Source organism: Sinocyclocheilus anshuiensis, unplaced genomic scaffold (assembly GCF_001515605.1).
Source record: "Sinocyclocheilus anshuiensis isolate Anshui unplaced genomic scaffold, SAMN03320099.WGS_v1.1 scaffold1100, whole genome shotgun sequence".
Taxonomy (NCBI): domain Eukaryota; kingdom Metazoa; phylum Chordata; class Actinopteri; order Cypriniformes; family Cyprinidae; genus Sinocyclocheilus; species Sinocyclocheilus anshuiensis.
In genome coordinates, this window is record NW_015552633.1 from 828,827 (window position 1) to 850,401 (window position 21,575).

A 21,575-nucleotide genomic window follows, 5' to 3' on the forward strand; every position below is an offset into this window, starting at 1 on the left:
AAACAAAAAAAAAAAAAAAAAGATGAATAGTTTTATTTGAGAGGGACCTGTAATTTAAAACATAAGAGTGAATTAGGGTCCAATGTATAATAATGCCCACATTAATGCCGCACGACCAAATGAACGCTTAACTTGTTTTTGCTTTGCCTGACCTGGCCGAGGGAAACAACTAACACGTTTTCAATGGCATTACAAAGCTGAATTAATCTCTGTTCCCCAAAGTGTCCTGTTTATATATGAACTCCAGAACCAGATGGGATTAAACGGAAAACCATATGTGAAACTTCAGCTCCAAAACTACCCATATTGGAAATAAATGAGTGTGTTTTACATTTGGCATTAATTATATCTGGATCAAAGGTGCTTCGGAGTCGGGGTGCACCAAAGGACCAGTTAGATAAATCATATATTTCTGCCCTCCCTGTGACACAGTGCCCACTGCATTCTCAGGACCGGGCCGGGTGCCTGCATGTATGTGATGGTAATAATTTGTGTCTCTGCTCCAGAGAAAAGGTCCTGGAGTAAGCAACATTTCAGCCCTCGCTGAATTACAGCTCTATGTTAAAGAGGGCCGGTAGGTTTTCGTGGGTATAACTCCTTAGTTTAGCATTTTCTGGTCATTAGTTAGTTTCATGAAGAGAGGGAGAGAAGAAAAAAAAAGAGATTAATTTAACTGCTGACCTGTATCTTTCTTTTAAAAGCAGCTCCGTGGAAACTCGCCAAATAATTATAAAACCATTTGGGAATAAAGGTTAGAATGCCATCGACTTCATGTACATGTGAATGGATTTCGTTAAACAATTTTGATGCCATTTTTAAGACGTAATTAAGGGGAGATTTTGTGGCGCTTACGGTGGTTAAATAAAGGAGAAATGCATTAGTGCCAAAAGCCACACTCAGCAAACTACAGCCATGCCGTAGCACGAGGGCCATATATCCGACTGCTTATTGTTTAATTAGACTACAAAAGAATGCCGAAAAGGGTTTGCGCTGCAGAAATTCACCAGCGTTGTTTTTGTTGATAAACGCAAAGCATTAAAACATGGCCTTGCACACAGTTTAGACTTGCGTTGCGTACGTCAGGGAGACAAGTCGTATATTCTGGTTTTAGTGGCACGATTGCTGCGGTGCGTGATAATGAATCCGACCTCTATGGGCTCAACGTGCTAAATTAGCCAAACGAGACCAAGTATGGCAGATCTCTCGCAGTGCACTAACAGTAAAATACTCTCCTAAAGAGACTATATGAGCCCATCCTCCCTGAGAATCAGACTGCCAAGTCTCCCAGGGCGACTGTAATTCCCTGCGCTCGGGACCCAGAAGGCTCATCATTTACACAAGGTAAACATCATGAAGCTGAGAATTTAGAAAGGCAGTGGGGTTGTGTGGTTAAGCATGTTTTTGAAGTGGCGCCCCTCATTTGTAAATCACAGTGCAGCGTATATGTGGCCCCTGCAAACTCATATTTTACACAGATGTGCGATACGTAAGAACGTGCAAAACGCGACAGGGTTTTGTTTATTAGCTTCTAAATGATATTTACATAGCTGATTTCTGTTCTGGAATAACTACTGCTTGGAATTTTCTCATAAAGCTAAATCGATAGCTTAAGTAAGGCTATTTGTATTAATATTTTATCTATTGTATGACTCTCTTTTGCATTATATTTGCGTTATATTTAACACATTCATTTTTGTGATAAAAAGGTTAAATAACAGCAACAGTGTCTTTGTGTGTGTGCGCACGTGTGTGTGTTTGCATGTATTTTAGCCCTTAAAGAAAGACAAAAGAAGAAAGCACTATAATTGCGTGCGTGTGGAGTGGGACCTATTTCTTTGCCTTGTAGCTTGGCCTGTAAAACATCTGATGGGCTTGTTGATGCATAAAGGGCTTTTTTGCATCCTTGGGTTGCTTCTCCATTTTGTCGTGGCTCTTGGAGAGGAGATGGGATCTTATGGAGGTAATTATTTCTGAGAGTCTCCCCCGCCACACTGACCCCCCTCCTTCCATGTGTATTAAAACTAGGTAAGAAGAGGAGACCTTTGTCTGGCAGGGGCTTAAACAAAAGGCCTAGCTGACTTTGGAGATGAACACGTCTTTAAATGCTGCTGCCGGATGGGAGCTGAGAGAGCCCCGCATTTCCCACTCTTTTGTTTCTTCTGAGTGATAATGCTTCAGGAGGTTTGCAACCAGGGCCAAATTACCACCAATGCAGTGAGAACTATTTTCATGGCAGCTGTAGGCCAACAACATGCACTAATGGACATGCTCTCTGTCTCTTTCTGATATAGATTGGCGTAAAAAAAGAGAGAAAGAAAGATGCGTTTTGTTTTAGCCTGACGTAAGCGTGTATATGAAGAGGACTGCGTGCTTTGTTCAGTTACCCTCTGAATGCGATCCTCAAAGCTGCTCTTTGTTTTTCCCTGTGGCCGCATTCTCATCCGCCTGCATTTCAGCGCCATGACAAGATATTTTAACGGTTTAGGTTTTTTGTTTTGTTTTTATCACTCTCCTGCTATCGTACCTGAGGAAAGTTTTATAAAAAAAACAAATTCCCAAAAAGATAGAACAACAGCAGATCAGCGAGATTATCAGTATTGTTTGTAAAATTACCAAGTTTTTGGTGCAAAAATAATTTCTACAGTAAGAAGTGCCATCGCAATGATTGCAAAGGAATGCTTTTTCACAGAAAATAGGCCATCCCTCGTGAAACAAGATCTTCACCATGAGAGGCTTTTTGTTGATGGACATAAATTGTCTCAGGAGATCCATAGCCCGACCCCGAGTTTATATTGCTGTATCATTAAATGGAGACAATACTCGATGCTCGAATCATTTTTTTTTTCATGTCATAATAAGTCAGTTATGCGTATGTGTGTTATTATTTTTGCAAAGAGCAGTGATTTTACCAGAAAAGCCCAAAACCATTTTTCAGATGGCAGGCACTCCAGATTGAGTCATTTCTGAATAATTCCGTCCAATGCTATCATAATTATTCTGCGGTTTCTGCGAGCAGAAAGTCCAAAATTATTTTCGAAAATAGCCAGTTAGTGCTTTTGAAAAGACATGTTTTAGAACCAGCGTCCCCGGTTGTTTTTCTTTCAACGAGATCCTCCTTTGGGAAGGAGTGATACAAAAGCTAAGTTGTTACCTCATGTTTTCACAGGCTGTTGTGGCCACTGACAGTTAAAATTAGCAGAAATTGCAATGATTATTCGCATTAACATACCTGACTTTAAACCATTACGCTTATTTAAAGTCCGAGGGACGTGTTCTTTGCATACTAATGTATTATTTCACACCATAGGGAAACTATGACTTTTTTATTTATCACACTTTTTTATTTATTTCGTTAGTGGCTGTGACAGGTAGTAAACATCCAGGAATGTGATACCTTTCGAAAGCATGACAGTTTCGATTTACATACGCTTGAAAAAGTAGTCCCTCTTTTGTTCATGCCGAACAATGCTAATAAGCCCCGCATAGTGAGCAGGCGACTAAAGGGGCCGTGTTTTAGTGAATGTACAGTACACATGACCACTAAAGGTGTTAGCTGACAGCCTACAGAGACTTGATCTGGTCTTAATTCAAACAGGGAGAGGAAAATTGCACTGCGGCTTCCTCATTGCGTGGTGACTCCACTGACACTAACCATAGGAGATAGTACAATGCTCTATGTCACAGGGCATTAGGGGAAACAAGGCATTGTCAAAGCTTGGAGGATGTCACAAAGACAGGCAGCATAGAGCTCTGATAAAGCAGCAATTAACTAATTGCCTCAAGCAGTACAACAGCAGACTAGTGTTATTATTAATGTGTGATAATACGGATGGATCTCTCACACGCGGATACTTCCACTGGGTTACACTTGTGATGAGACTGCAATAGTGTGACGTGTGTGGCTGCGCATCCAACACCCTTGTCATTAGCTATCATCTCCGAGAGAGCGCTGGGCCCTGAATCCCTTCACTTCTGATTAGACGGCAGGCCATTGATGACTGAGGCGTCCAGGTGTCAGAGTAAAGTTAGTGACCCCGTCCTCCCCACTGCATCTTGCCTGCAAGTAATTAGTCCTGACTCCAACCATCACCCCTCCAACCATAAGCCCTCTGTTTCTCTCACTCTCTCCTCCCCCCTCCATCGCTCGCTGTCTCTGACCTTGCATCTTTTCTCTCATTCATTCAAGATAAAATTATGTGTGTAAAAAATGACAGTACACACATTAATTTTGTCTATGTATATTATAATCAGTATGTCTTATCTATCTATCTATCTATCTATCTATCTATCTGTAATTGCTGTCAAACGATTAATCGCATTCAAAATAAAAGTTTTTGTTTATATGTGTATACTGTGTATATTTATTATGTAGATAGAAATACACACACATACAGTATATATTTCGAAAATATTTCCATGTATATATTTATATGAATATAATTGATATTATATACAGATATTTTAAATGCATAAATATAACATATTTTTCTTAAATATATAGGCTACGTGCATGTGTGTGTATTTATATATACACACAATAAATATACACAGTACACACACATATATTATGTAAACAAAAACTTGTATTTTGGATGCGATTAATCATTTGAAAGCACTAATTCAAACGTTTGAACATTGATTGCAGTCTTAGAGGGGTATAAACCCGGTTGGGAACCTGGCTGTATTACAAAATGACTCAGCTGCATTGTGGGTAATGATTTGTTGCTCTGTCTCTGTTTATACAAAACGCTCAAATTATCATGTTTAATTCTTCAAAGAGAGCAGGACACATGAATTGCTGTAAGGACATGGACTAAACTGCAGCTGCAAGCCTTCAGTCAACCGCCACTTGCTTTCTATTCAAGCCGTCTGTATCTAAAAAAGAGATGATTTATGTCTTTATCATTATGAATGAGATCAATGTGGTTTCAATCCTCAAAAGAAAAGCGTCTCTTTGTGTACATCAGCAGTCTTGCTGTCTCTGTCCCCGTGGGCAATTTTTTGACCTATTCATTTCCCATTTTATCCTCTTCCTTTAAAGGAAAGAATTAAGCTGTATCAAACAGTATTAGGCTAGTATGTTTTTATAAGTAATACAAATAAAGCCTGTTCTTTCCATCATGTCATATACAGGCCGGTTTTCCACCCGGAGTCGTGAATATCGTGCCTGGGTTTGGACCAACGGCTGGAGCGGCAATCGGCAGTCATATGAACATCGACAAAGTGGCCTTTACAGGCTCCACAGAGGTGAGGAAGTTATGAGAAAAAGCTCATTGCACAAAGCCGTAAGAGAAATACAAAGATGAAGACACACAAACGAGTGTGAATGACACAAATGCAATTGTTGACATACTGTAAGATTTTGTTTGTTTTTTCTGCCAAAAAAATCCACTTTTATTTTGGATGTGATTAATCGCGATTAATCATTTGACACCACTAATATATGTGTGTGTGTGTGTGTGTGTTTAGATGTATATATTCATGAAGTCAATATGATTGTTTTTACCATATTTGAAAAGTCTCACCAAGGTTGCATTTAAAACATTTAGTAATATTTTTAAATATTTTTACAATTTAAAAAAACATCTTTCTATTGTAATATATTTTAAAATGAAATTTATTCCTGTGATGGCAAAGCTGGATTTTCAGCAGCCATTACTCCAGTCTTTAGTGACACATGATTCTTCAGAAATCATTCCAATATGCTGATTTGGTGCTTAATAAACTTTTTTTTTTGTATCACTAGGTTTCCATCCAAGGATTTTTTACGAAAAAATATTTAGCGCTTCAAAATTTTTACCAATATAGCTGATGGAAATGCCATTTATCGATCAAATTTCTCATGTATCAACATTATCTTTTTACATTTAACTTTAACGCATAAATTCTATATCGATACTTCACGTCGCAAAAAAAATTGTTTGGAAAAGGGGCTTTAACGCAAATAAATGTGGTGTCACATGGCAGAATTAGCCTATAGGCAGCATCCGTGTTCATGGTGTTGCTCACGTTAAAGCACCCTTTCCCATTAAATCATATTCATATTATTAAATTGCAGTGATATTACTATGCCAAGCACATTTTGTTTTTTACGTGGATATTGGAATGCGAAGTACAACATTTTTATTAATTAGTTTTGGCTTGTTAGTAGCTTCTTATATTTTTTTATTCTTGTTTTGTTCTGAGTTCTGTTCTACCGTTAAATTTAAAGTATTTGTTGTGGATTGAGGGGAACTAAAATGGCATGGTTTTCAATGTTTGGCTGACTGTATTTTATTATGACAATGAACAGGTTGCGTTGTCCAGTTAGTAATGCTTAACTGCGCGAGTGAGGTGCTGGCACGATCACTTGTTTTTTTTTTTTGGAAACAACTTACACCGTCTAGACACGGTGTTACTATACTCCTTCATTTGAGGTCATATGAGAGTAAGACATTATTCAAAACTATTCTAAATATTCCTTTATTTGTGTACATTCACAATAAAAACAAACATTGTGCTTTTGTAAAATAAAGGAAACAAACAGGATGCCGCTTTCTCAAGAGCTCATCACAAAAATGAGCTGAAATTCTGCATTTAGGCTGCTAATTGTTGCACAGTTTTTTTTTTCTTTTGTTTTGTTAATTTATTATTTAGAAATATATATTTCGCATATAGGCCTATTTATTTATTTTATAGATTTATTATGTTTTTCTGCATTCGCAGAAGCGGTGTAGGTGTGTGACATGACCATATGAATCCTCACGTTCTGTTGTTTATGCTGCTTTTTGCGTGTATAAAATGAATCCCTGGAAAACAAATTTAGGTATTTTTATTGGGTCACAGCCACATATCAATTCAAATTTCATTTAATAGTAATTTAACATAATCTTGTCGGTTAATAATGGATTAACGACCGTCGGTTGTTGGTTAGGAGAAATAAAATAACCGAAATGAACATTTCCTCTAAAAGTTAATCAGAAAAATAATGATAGGCTAATACAACTGCACCTATTTATGAATAATGCTTGATGATCAAGTATCTAAATAGTCTATAACAAAGTACAAAGTACAAAAAACAGTAAAACAAAAACAACTCATGACACTTGTTAAAAACAATTTTATGCAGGCCAATACAATTTAATAATAGGATATATAATAAAGTTTTGTTTCAAATGGATGATGAACAGGCTACTTACTAGTCTGTATAATTTACGCAATAGGTGAAATTATGTATGGAAACAGCTCAAGCTGTTTTTTTGCGATACACCAAAACTTATGCGACAATTAATTTTTTTTTAGGGATGATGTCATCACACAGCTGCTTTTTGCGTGTATAAAATGAATCCCTGGAAATCAAATTTAGGTATTTTTATTGGGTCACAGCCACGTATAAATTCAAATTTCATTTAATTGTAATTTAACATAATGTTGTCGGTTAATAATGGCTTAACGACCGTAGGTTGTTGGTGATCAAGTATCTAAATAGTCTATAACAAAGTACAAAGTACAAAAAACAGTAAAACAAAAACAACTCATGACACTTGTTAAAAACAATTTTATGCAGGCCAATACAATTTAATAATAGGATATATAATAAAGTTTTGTTTCAAATGGATGATGAACAGGCTACTTACTAGTCTGTATAATTTACGCAATAGGTGAAATTATGTATGGAAACAGCTCAAGCTGTTTTTTTGCGATACACCAAAACTTATGCGACAGTTCGTTTTTTTTTTTTAGGGATGACGTCATCACGCACAGCATTTTATCGGTAAAAGGCCAGTTGGATGAAAACAGGCTGTTTTTTTTACGCATTTTCTCTTTATCGATAACAAAACAGCACAAAAACTGGTTGGAAACTTGGCTAATGTTAAAAACTGTTGTGCCGCTTAATATTTTTCAAGATTAATAATATCAGGATTCTTTGATCAATAAAAAAAATGTAATAGAACAGTGTTTATTTTAAATACAAATCTTTTGTAGCATTAGAAAAAATAAATCTTATTGACTACAAGTTTCGAATGGCAGTATATATAATAGTGAACATAATGAATAATACAGCATTTATTTTTGGTTAAAGTTATTTTCAAAAATAACTAAATAAATCACTGTATAATGAACGATTTAAAAATAAATAAATCACTGTATAATGAACGATTTAAAAATAAATAAATCACTGTATAATGAACAATTAAAAAACTAAATAAATCACTGTATAATGAACAAGCATTTATTAACTCTGAGCATGTTTTAATATTTTAATGTTAACATGTTTCATTTTTAGTCTCTTGTGTTTAGCGTAGATGGTGCATTGGTCTGTTTATCATCTTCTCTCTCTCCTCTGCTCACTGTCTCGTTCTCTGATAGAGACTGCTTTCCTTGTTTCCCTCTTTCCTTTTCCCCATCCACCTCATTCATCACAACAAAGTATGGAATTGATAGGCGGTATTGATTATCCATAGCAGTGCCTAATCGTGGCTAACCGTAGGAAGCTTTGCAGATTTAGCCAGCGTCGGCCAGGGCCAGTGATAATGCAGCTGGGAATTTAGACTTAATGCTGTCATCATGTTCTCTTACAGCAACTGATAGGGGTGGGAATCTTTAGTCACCTCACGATCCGATCCGATTCCGATTCTGGGAGTCACGATCCGATTCCAGAACGATCCTTGATCTACTTTTTTCCCCCCTTATTAATTACTTAGTTTACCGACTTGAGAATCTTAAAATCCTTACATTTACATATCCTTATATAAGTAATTAAGTACTTTTTAAAATAATTACAAATTGAAAAAAAAAAATGTAAAACAGTTGTATGTTAAGAATGTGCGTTGTATGTCACGCACAGCCGCATGCGCGAGCAGTCTTCAAAAACAAAGCGCGCGTCAGCATTTGAAATTAGCCTTCTATTAGTGAGGTTCATATTTTAAATATATAAGTGCAGTCACTGCATTCCAAACCACATATATGATGACTTCGTAGAGCATTTGTAAGGAAAATACAGACGGGCGAGACCGCACACTTAAAGTGTAACATCAAACAAAGCACGCGTCTCTCACAGCGCATCCTGTGCAATGAAGCCCCCGAATATCCTTGTAATTCGCTTCAACCTTTCCGAACTTTATGAAAGATTATTTTACGTAAGATTCGAGTAGTGTATGTGGTTGAGGAATTGGAAGCAACCAGAATACGGGTGCTTCTAAAGCAAACTCATCGTCATCGCGCATCTGGTTAAAAACTAAGCTCAGAATCGATTCTGAAATTCTCAGAATCGTTGGAGAGAGAATCGCGTTGCATCGATGGATCGATTTTTTCTCCCACCCCTAGCGACTGACCACCGCGTGTTAGACAGCATCCAATCTGGACCAAGGAAATGGCTTAAGGACAACTTGAAACGCCATTCGCAATGCATTTAACTCCTGTAATGTGACACATTCCCTGAACGTTCAGGTGGGAAATATTGTGAGTTAGGAATGTATTTCTTGGTTAATATTATTTTTGTTTCTTCCTTCATAGCTTTGGTTACATTGGCAGGAAAAGAAAATGTGGAGAAACATTTATTTTTGTCCTTTTAAAATAATCCAATGAATTATGTGAAATATAACAGAGGTGTTTATAAAGAATGTAAATAGGCTGAATTTTTTCACGTCACATTATTTCTTAATATGTTCACAGCAACACAACAGGAATATTCAAACACGTCCGTTTCAGTCCAATTGCATAAATGCAAACGCTCACATTAGGCTGCGTTTTCCCCATCTTTTTTCCCCATGTCTGCTTCCTGCACTGATGAGTAACTCTATTTAATAGGCTGCCATTATGCAGGCAGATTGGGAAGTTGACTGGGAAGTGCTCCTAGCTATTGCTGCATTTGAACCCTGTTAATATATGCAAATTAAAAGGAGTCGGGCCTTGGGATTGGTCCTGTTTTAAATAAAACGTGAATCTGATCAAGGCAATCTGCAGATGGGGTGTTATCAGAGGGAGCCGGAGCAGCAGTTGATGATTCCTCGCCTGTATCTCTCTCTTCCATCATACTGCACTGCATTAAAGAGACATGATTCATCAAGCACAGGCACTAGTATTTTATGAAATTTCGCTCTCTAGGGCAAAGGCCTTTTTCCTTAATCAGAAGACAGTGGGCTTGCTTAAGTAGAGTGCTCCACTCCGCGGTCATGCCGGATTTTCATTTAATTTGCCATCCAGGGCAGGTGTGTATGAGCGTATGTTTTCCCCATTATGTTTTACGGTGCATAAACTTTATGCACGCACCTGTCAGCAAACGTATCAACGGTGGAGTTTACTTTTAAATAGGAGGAGCAGCTATTATTTCTGATGGGAATTTAATGCCGTACGTACTCTTAGGAGACTTGCAGAAGCGACAATAGGTAGCATTAAGTTAAAGTCATTGAGGTGAAGGCCTGTTGATTGTTCATTGACTGTGTCTAGGTGTGCTGGAGTGCTTCTGTGGCATTTGCATAATACATGGGCCAAAAAACCCTGATGATTTTGAGCTCATTTATAGCTCTTCAGCCCTCACAATTACAACCAAGGATACCTGAAACAAGCATTCCCTCCAGGGCTCGACCATCTCCTTTGTGTGTAAGCGTAGGGGTTAAAACGGCAGAAAAATTTGGGTATTTTTCTTTCATTAGCCGCTGCTAAGGAATATCTTTTTCTGTGGACACCCTCTCACAAACCAGTTAACTCTGTCTGAATAATTCATCATTCAGGGGCGACAATGGTCCAAAAAGGAACAAACTGATAATAAGATCCAGATTCCAGTATGTACGGCGAAGTAGGACAGCGCAGACACCTCCAAACCTTCAGTATGCATGAAGGATCCGTGCCACAGAAGGTCATTTTCATCTCTCTCGTTGTCACATGCTTGTGTTTCTGATAATACGACATACCGTACACACTGATTCTCTCCGCTATAATACACCTCATGCCTCTGTCAGCTCATTTTCCCATGACCTGCTCGAGAGATTGGCACAATACAGTCACTTCATCAGGGCTTCTTCTTCACCGCCACTGCTTACAGCTACAGCTCCGCTCTTAGAATCTCACCATTCTTCCCAGAAACTATTCGCTTACGACTTAATTAGTCATAATTTTGAATGAACAAGGAGTCAGGTGATTGGGCGAGAAAGGAGATGGAGGGATGAGAAAATGGGTGGATTGATGTGCCGTGAGACTGTCTGACATTCCTGCGTGAAAGGATCATCTAACAGCTGAATCTTGTAATCCAGCCCTGTTGATAGAAAGACATCTCTAGGACCCCCTGGCCATGTTCGAGAAGAACTGTCCGAAAGGCCCCATGAAATGGCTCAGCGACATCCTGTATTAAGGTATTTCCAATTGAAACAGGAAGGTTGCGTGGCATATGTGGTATTGAATAATTTATTTTATTTATTTTTTTATAATAACATGTTTACATCACAGCCCTGAACTATGATTTGCTAGTCAGTCCCTGGTTTTTTGTTAGTCTTCAGTTAGCAAGCTAACAGCTTAGCCTGCTACCTTTATAATAGCACAGAATGGCTAAGAAAGGCTACTTTTGGTTAGTTATAACAATTTATTATGATAAGCTGACATTATGACATAGCATCATAAATATTTCGGTCTGTTTTCCTTGAAGAGTTTGGAAACATTATTTTTGAAATCTTTTTTTTTTCTTGAGGTCTTAAAAAAATTCTGACCACTTTCCTCATTTCCTCCATGTTTCTTTCTTCCTCCTCTCCTCTTGCCCCACCCTACTGGAAAAGCCATTAAGGCGTTGTCTCAAGCTTGTCAGATCATGGCTAGGCAGAGGGGAAATATTCCATCTGAGCGGCACACTGTCTTCAAGTGCTGCAATTAAGAGTGTCAGCATGCGGCCATGGTCCTGTCTGACTGTGAGGGGACGGGGGGTCATCAGGCCCGTGTGACTGACATACACATGGCTAGAAACGAGCAACCCTGCCCTCCCCGATATGACACCGTTCGCTCTGTTTGATAAAGAAAAACAGATGATTTGTGCAGAAACTCAAGCGAGTGCAGAGCCAATGAGACACTCTTGTGGGTCAAGTGCTGCATTTGCATTTTGATGGGATGTTATCGAGTAATTAATGCACTAGTCAGAATGTATTACCCCAGGAGTGAATTGAAAGGTTCATTACCAAATCGCCCTCACTCCAGGAATAGGTATTTCTCCAGGCGTTTGACATGTTGTTCTTCTCTCTCTCTCTCTCTCTCTCTCTCTCTCTCTCTCTCTCTCTCTCTGTCTCATCGTGGCAGGCTGTAGAGGTGAACAGTGGCTCTTAATAAGGGCATTCACTTTGGAGAGCACTCGTCGTAGTAAATGTACACATCAGGGCCTTGCCTCCTTGTCACTTTAATTGCTTCTGGAGGTTCTTAACAGGCCAATTTTCATCAGCCCAGGCCATGTTATGAATAACACGGGCATCGGAGGAATTCATGCTTAATAAAAAGGACCCAATTTATAAAAATGGAGTGCATTGTTTACAAAGCAAACAGCCGAGGACTCTCCACTTTACGTTTTTCCATTAGAGAAAGATGAAAATGGGCTGGGTATTGCCAGCTATGTCACGATACAAATATATCAGTATATATAAATATTATTAGTATTATTAATATTTAGATAACAAATATTCTTAAATATTATTGAATTCCAGGAGTTATAGAAATATCTATATAGAAATAAAGAGTTTATTTGCAAAAACACATAACTCCGTTTTTTACAATTTTCAAAAATCATGTTTTTATTGTGTTGTATTGTGTTAGTTTGCTGTATTTTTTTGTTATTTTTTAACCTAAACAAAATAACCCAACTGCAGTTTAATTGAGATTAACTGGAATGCACAATGAAAAAAATATGATTTTTGAAAATGGTTAAAAACGGAGTTATCTGTCTTTGCAAATGAACTCTTCAAATATAGAATGTCATGGCAATAACTGATAAATAGCCAATATTAAAATTAATTGCTATTTTGTCTAAATATATTAAAAATTAAATAATTAAAATGCATTTTTGAAAGTGTATTTAGGCCATACAAAACATAAAAATATAAAAAATATTTTGAAATTCGCTAAGAAATACATTTAAGATATTTAATTATTATTTTATTATTCTGCTTTTTTAATTAATTAAATTATTAGTGTTTTATGGAAATCTAAATCTAAAATATGTGTAATGAGTATGCACAAAAAATATCCAACATCTGCCTATTCTAAAAAAAAAAAAAAAAATTTTTTTTTTTTAACTAATACACTGTGCATCCCAAAGATATACTATGGTTCCAGTCTCGATGTATAATGCATAATGTTTATGTACTACAGGAGAGCTTGTGATAACGCTCAAAGTACATTGCAACTGAATATACTTTACAGCTGGGTGTATACTACCACCTAGTGTGTATTACAGCTGAATGTATACCATTACTATAGTATATAATACACCTCTAATTTCTCTCTGCCCTCACTTATTTGGCCCCCCTCTCTCTGCTGCCAAAACCAGCAGCGTACAGAGGGAAATTTGAGTGTGCTATGAGATTAAAGGCTGAAATCAGGGCCTTGTGAGCAATCATCAATTCCCAAGAACATTCTTTCATCTTCCATTCTTCCACCCTAATGCTAACGGTTTCATGTCACAACATTGTTGTTGCTTTTATCATCCTATAATAACTCCTGCAAAAAACGGGAGGGAGATTGGAAGAAAAAGAGGCTAAGAGAGGCCTGTTCTTTCTCTGCCATCACTGTAAATTTACACAAGGCCCTTTTGCTGTCACTGGAGCAGTTCCTCTTATATTAGCAGTCTTGTCTTTGGCCTGGGCTTAAACCCAGATATATTCCACCAAGACATTTATAGCCATTGTTCTGTTTTCCATAATGAAATCAAGCATTGTTTCCTGCCTCACGTGTTATTTTGAGCCTAATAGCCTCAGCGGGTGCGAGTGTGGTGTCTGATTTGTGTGTTGGGGACAAAATGGCGACCTGGTAGGCTCGCAAATCCCCGTCTTCCATCATCCGGCTTGTCCGTCAACAGGGCATCAACAGCACCAAACTGCAACCCATCTCCCGACCCATCTGCAGGTCTCACACGCCAGTGAATTCGAGCCTTTTGTTCCCACTTGGGCTGATAGGAATGAGGAGGTAGACCACGGAAAAGCAGAGCAATTTTCTGCTATTTAAGCTTGGAGAGATGGCGCTACTTGGGAAGCGTGTGTATGTGTGTGTGTAGAGGCGTTTGGAGGGGAACGAGTTTGTATGGAGTCACTGGATGAGATTTTTTAGATTTAGGCATGCATGGAATTGGGGGTGAGATAATCGAGGATGTGAAATTGAAACCTGTCGGCTAGCGATGCCGTCCTTTACCCCAACACCACACACACACACGCAAATCTCAAACCATTCTGCCTTTGCATTCATATGTGATTCAGTGATTCTCAATGAAAAGCACTTTGTAAACTACAAAATGCAAAGAAATTTCCCAAAACCGTTTTAGACTTGTTTGTCCACCTTCCCAATTCTCAATATATGCAACCCATACTAGGTTACTGCACACTATGTAGTCCTTGCAAGACCAAAACATTGAGACACACTAATAGAAACTTATGTTTGATTGCCTTAAAAACAATGACAGAGTTAATTACCTAAAAATGAGAGAAAAAGACAAACGTATGCAGTGCCATCTTCCCTGTAGCTATGTCAACAAAGCCACTAAGAGAGCTACTTATGAAGTATGTCATGTTGTATTATTTTAATTACTGTTTGTCAGTGTAATTTTGCTTAAACTTGTTTTTTTTTTCTTTTACCCCAGGTTATAAAATGTTATATGGGTGCTCATTATTAATCTAATTTATTTGCTCGTCAAGCAAGCCATGTGATGACCGACTTCCTGCCTCCAATGACAATTGCAAACAGTAGCCTCCTTTTAAAGGTATAATCACCCATCTCTTCTAATTAGGGGAAGAATGTGCACTAGATACAAAGGGCTCTGTGAGGATGCAGCCCCGAGCAAGCGATAACTCCCATGCCTCGCCGCAGCCTGATCTGGGATCGGCTTTTGGAGGCGGTATCTGACATTAGATTAAGGGAGGTTATTTGTGGAGGGGGAGTTACTCAGGTTACATTCCTTTAAGGGAAGTGGCTGGCTGGCTGGCACCCTGTCTTTATTTCACAGGCTGGTAAAGTGAGCAAGGCCCTCTCGTATTATTCACCAGGGCAGGCTGATCGAAGCTCGGCTCGATAGCAGTAAACCAGCTCATGCTCCGATTTGTCTTACAAAACCTTGAAAACTGCTCTGAACATCCATACATTGATTTTTGTTGGCGGGGATCTCCGGGGCTTTCATGTAGAGGCAGGATCCATGCAGGGATGAGGAGAGGGCTTCCCCCTTCGCCAGAGTGTGCAGGCAGAGTGGGGGGATTCCGTTTCAATAACCCGGCCGAAGGAATTAAAAACACACAGGGCTACTAGAGCCACTGCACCCTGTTATGCTGAAGCCTGCTAAACACACACACACACTTCAGCACCTTTTATATCTAAAAATTGCATATACAATATTGTAGTAACTATTGTAAAAAGCTTGCAAGATTGGAGAGAAGAAGAGAAACAAAAACTGAACTGTGCTGTGTGCCTGCTTTTGGACAAATGCAAGGCCACTCTTCTACTTCTTGTTAACATCTAAGCAGATCTGTTTCCTATGGAAGTTTGTTTCCAACCCAGAGTTAAAACAATATGTCTTACATATTGTCACACATCTTACAAGTGTGACTTCTTCATATTTGTGACTTTATATCTCACAATTTAAATTTGTCTCTCAATCTGATTTAACATCTCGCAATTTACATTTATATCTAACAAATTGAATTTATATTTCTCAATCTGACATATCTCACTATTTGAATTTACAGCATATCTAACAATTTGAATTTGTGTCTCTTGTATATCTCTTGTAATCTGGTGTAATATCTTACAATTTGTGTTTATATATCGACTATATCTCACAATATGTCTTAATATTTCACAGTTGTGACTTTTTACTCATAATTTAGATTTTGTATCTAACAGTTGCACTGTGTATTCAAAATATCTCAGAATATTATTTCTTATTTTAAACTTTATCTCACAATTACCTGTTTTCTTTTCTCTGAGGTGGAAACAGGCTTTCATAATTTCCTTCATTCTCCCTTGTTCTCTCTCTCTTTTTGTCTCTTTCTCCCTCTCCTTCAGTATTAATTCCTGTGCCTTTGATGTGATAAGGAAGTGTTAAATCAAAGTGAGGCCTAATTACATATCTTGGGACCGGCTGGTTGTAAGGCATTGTTCATACTGTTAGAAAGACGGGTGGCAGCAAGAGCGTGCGTAAGGGGAGGGCTCCATGTGTGTGTGCGCGTTTCTGGCTGGCAGCTGCCAGCATGTGTGCCACCTGCCATACATATCTCCATTAGCATAATCACTCTCCGGCAAATGGCAATAATAGTGTCATGCACCTCTCTGTAATTATGCTGTCATAATATGTGCCTGACAATTGTGTTTCCTGACTCGACATGGAGGGAAGCAAAGATCTCTGGTGCCACATTCACACTGAAGTGCCTTTGATCTGAGGCCCAGGAAGGACATCCCTCTTTTAGTCACTCGAAAGCACCTTATCAGATGCAAATCAGAGGTAACCACGGCTGCTTTTCGCATCACAGAAGGTTATGGGTTTTGATCACAGGGATTATTAAAACTGTAAACATGCACATGCTGGATTTGTGCTCTATACATTAGACAAGATAATCTTGCTTGTACATTTCCAGGCAAAACTAGTTATTAAATAAGGCAGGAGATGGAAAAGACCTTCTCTGAGAAATTTCAGTCTTGTCCGACGACACTGATGTTTTACATAATTAGTCCACTCACATTTTCCTTTAAGGGACAGCTAAGGCAAGAAGATGAATAGCTAATGATCGCATAGGCCAGGGGCGGTGAAGTCCGAGCGTGAGTGACAGCCGCCGTAGCCATTGTGACGAGCTCAGACCCTAATTGGGCCAGAGTCTGTTGGAGAATCGGAAAGGGAGGGACTGGGGGGTGAACGGCACAAACAAGCAAACAAGCTAAACAGGAATTCTAATGGATTGCATGCTCGGCTTGCTGACACCTCATTGCAGCGAACATTGCTATATTTTGCAAGGGTGGCAAAAATTATACATTTACTAAGATGACGCATGCATGTATTTTTCTCTCAGACAGGGTGCGGGTTATGGTTAGCCACCCCATTGTTCGATGTATGGTGACGAAATCGGGCGCGTGTTTGTGTAATAGAAATGGATGGAGGTATCTTTTTGAACGTTTTGTTTCTTTTTCATTATTCATATATCCTTTACCTTTTTGACATTCTGACATTCAAGGACACAGGCCTTGGTCTTGGATGGTGGATGATAAATTCTGAGCAATCCCTCCCCTAATCGTTCAGAGCAGGAGGAAAACACACTGCCTTTTTAAAGCATCTGTGTCTTAAACTGTCATTGATTAAATGTTAACTGATATACTCCAGTTGGCAATCTTGTTAGAGCTTCCAGTAGCCAAGATAGACAGTTTAGAGTCCTGGCTGATCAATATTACAGATAAAGATTTCATCCATCAATGAGCTCCCAAAACAAAAGGTGTCTGTTACCTGATTAGGACTTCCAGAAAGTCTGTCCCCCTCCGGACTGCCGACGCAGCACGAGGAGTTCCATTCGATCGGCTACAAACATGGAGCCCATGTAATTACAGCGCCAAACAGTTCCACAGATAACATGCCTTTGACTTAGCTCCGGATAAAGGTTAATCTCCCTCTGTCTGTCCGGCGGGATGGGTCTGGGCTTTATATATTTATTTAAGTCCTCCGCTAAGGCCAGGGCCAGGGGCTGTTAGCGTGGAGCCTGGGAGGAAAGAGTTAGAACCTCCTGCATACCAATGCCAGCGCAAATGACCGAATCGATGGCAGAATGGCCACTGCTGTTTAAGAGTATCAATAAATGTTCCCTTATTTCCTCCTCAATGGCTAAGTGTTGTAGTTAAAAGTCCAACAGATGTCTTAATTGAAAGTTAATTTTAAATCAATGCAGAAAGTCATTTAAATATTGATCGCACTCTTTTGACTCAAATTGTATGCGGACCACCCGGGCCCAGCATAATTCGCCCATCGTTCCTCTTTTTTTTTAAAACAACTTTGTTCAAATTCAATCAATAAGCCACAATTAGTGTGTTGTGAAACTGCCATTGACACTTCCTAAAGGCCTACAGGCAATTTCATTGTCTTTTCTGACGCAGAAACAGTGTCTCCTTAATTACAAAGTACATTTATGGCGTTTTAATTGTGTTGGGTCATCGTAAAATCAAACAGAAGATCTCTCTAATGCAAAAACTTCATGTTTGAATGCCTTCCTGTCCTTTCATTTCAGGTTCAAGGCTATTAAAGAGACTTATGGGCCCCCGAAAGCAGGGCATCTGCTGTACTTCTGATTTTCTCTGTATCAGACAAATGGAGGCAAGAACAACAGGCACTGGAAGGGGGGGAATAGGGAGAGAGAGAGAAAAGGGAACATTGTCAGAGGCCTCTGTCTATCAGGGTAATCTTATTTATTTAAAGCATATGTCTGCTGGTACTCCTTTGTCAGGGTCTATTAGGGGGCAGTGCAGCCCATATGACATTGTTTAGCAAGTAATGAAATGGACATTTTTTGCATGTTTTTATAGAGTTGGAAGGGAACGCACGGACTCATTCATTTCCCTCGATGGATGCCATCTCCTAGCCATCGCCGCAGATCGTGCTGCACGGCTATTGTCAGGCCCGTTTCCATTCAGAGATTTTGTCTAATTAGATGTGGCCACGGAGAACTTTGTTTCTATCCTGTAGGAATTCGCCAAACGTTAGCATGGCCACTGTAACCCAAAAATGACCCCCGTTTTGATCGATCATAATAACTTGCTTGTGGAATTTGCTATTGTAGTCAGTTTTGGTACTTTCCAGTCTACGGTTTTCCCTCTGTCTTTTCTTTTCGAAGGATGATGCAGCTCTCTGTGTATATTTGAAAAATCTGCATGCGTGCCAGACCGCCTTTTCAGTCGTCTGTGTCTCCTCGCTATGCGGTCAGGGGTTTGGCTGAGGCTTTCTGGGTTTCCAGAGCAGACATGCACAGGGGTGACAGATAGGTCTTATTTGTCTGATAGAGTTGAGCAAGAAAATAGATCTAGAGCTGGTTACTTCATTAGGTTCTCTCATTGATTGAACCTCCTGCTGAAGTGATGCTGCACAGACATGCACAGGGGTGACAGATAGGTCTTATTTGTCTGATAGAGTTGAGCAAGAAAATAGATCTAGAGCTGGTTACTTCATTAGGTTCTCTCATTGATTGACCCTCCTGCTGAAGTGATGCTGCAGCCTCCTCTGATAACTGCTGGTAATAGAACAAAATGAATTCTTATCACAGAGATTGGAAAGGCCATTAACCCTGGCCCCCAGTGCTTTTCAGACGTCACAGACAGGAAGCCGTGCGGTGCGCGGGAGGAAAAAAAAGTGCCATGCTCCATCTGAGCCGAGGTCATGTTGGCGGCCGTGTGTGAAATTTCCAGCCCTTTTGGCTCCTGTGTAGATGAAACGGCTACCCGGGCAGATGTTTATAATGATGTCTTGAATAAATATTGGATGGAGAATAATAAAAAAAGGAGAGAGAGAGAAAGAAAGGAGCAAGGAGGCAGGGGGGAGAACAAAACGAGGAGGAATCTTTTTATATTATTTTCAAATACTAGAGTAAGCCCGGCTGCGGTGCCTCCTTTCTCCAGATGCCTCAGGTAATCCGAATGGCATGGACACAAAAAGCCTTTTTGTGTACGATGCAGGTGTTTGGGGTTTGTCTGTAGAAACCTTTGAAGATGCATTCTTTAAAAGATTTAATGCTAGTTATTTGGAACCATTAATATACAGTATTTCATGAGGGCAGAAACAGAAGTCTGCAGAAATGAAGGGGGACATTTGTGTTGGTGCAGCAAAAGCAGAAGCTTTAATCTTCATCATGTTTATTCATTTGATGGAGGTGATTAATGGTTTTGAGTGCATCATACATCACAGAGGAGCTGGTAGCATAGGAAAACTTTCTTGGATGAAAGTAACTGACAGCAACAAAAGACATTTTCTGATTGCTGATGCATAAGGTGTACTGCAGTGGAAGTGTTCTTGTCTCAGAGAAAAGCCATTGATAGTGACTGTATGAAGTAATGAACACTCTTAAGCATTTAGTCAAAAATTCTATATGAAATATTCTTTGCATTATTAGCAAACAAGTGCCAAAGGACCGCTATTATACATGGTTGCTTGATGTTCTTACAACTGAGCTTTTTGCAGTGAAATTCAAGAAAATTCTAAAGGAAGCAGGATTTAAAAAATGAAATACTGTAAAATATTAGACAAGAACATTTTTCACCAATTATCACAAAACCTTTTGGTTAATACGCAATCTACTTGGACGTCTCCACGGGTCCCTGCAGCAACTGTGTGAATGTGCAGAGCAGCTTTCTTGTGTCTCCCAGCAGCAGCAGCAGCGCCGTGAAGGGAAACGGGCCCGCTCTCCGCGTGGATGTTTAGTATTTTAGACATGGTACATTAACGGCATCTGGTTAAGATCTAAATGCTTGTTAAATACACTGAAATTTGGAAAAAGAAAGGAGCAAGAAAAAAGATTTGAGTAGGGGGGGGACGGTGGATCAACAAGTCAGTAAAGCTTATTATCCTGAAAGTATTACAACTGGCCCTTAACAAAGTAGTACAGGGTTTCGAGTTTCAAAGATTCCTTTAAAACGGAGCGGCTCAAATGAAAACCATGGGGGAAAAGAATGTGACATCATGAAAACCGTGGGCAGCTCAGAGCCAACCTGTGGTGTGCTGGGAAATTAGTGTTCCTTACACCTCGACAAGACGAGACAGTCCAGAAATCATAATTACAACCAGATTGCTTTTTCACAAATGCTGAGATCAGTAAAATTATAAGAAAGGACAATCATATGAAGAACTGTTTTTATTATTATTATGAATAATAATAGTTTCATTTTTAGTTTAAAATTAATAGTTTATTATTATTATTATTATTATTTAATTATATAGATATATATATATATACATTTAAAAAAAAATTTTTTATTAAAAAATGTTTGCAAAAATGCAATCTGGTTGTAATTAGTTTTAAATATTGAATTTAAAGTAATGCTACCATTTATGATAGCCTAGCTTCACTAAGTTCTTTGATATTCTTTGTTGAGAACCATAAATAAACCGTGAGTCTAAGGTGGAGGTGGGGGACACATCTTAATGAGCAGAATAATTTTTGGGGGTATCCACGGTTGTGTACGGTGGGTGTCTCTTTTACTGGCCGGATAATGACTGGACTGAGGTGTTATAGTCCCCAAGAGGAGGGAGCAGCCTGCCCTCCACATCCGTCATTACACTCTCTCTATACCGGACAGTATTTAATGAAAAGAAAGTGTCGGCTGTCATATTTTCACATTTCCATGGGTTCCTTTTCCGTTTTTTTTTTTTTTTTTTTTTTTTTTTTTTAGGGTATGAAATTTTG

At 38.9% G+C, this 21,575-nt stretch overlaps 1 protein-coding gene across 4 annotated transcripts in view; it reads left to right on the forward strand.

Moving 5' to 3' along the window:
• Positions 1-21,575, forward strand: part of zfhx4 (zinc finger homeobox 4) — a 77,741-nt gene that overhangs the window by 39,914 nt on the left and 16,252 nt on the right. The gene's annotated exons all lie outside the window — the stretch shown is intronic.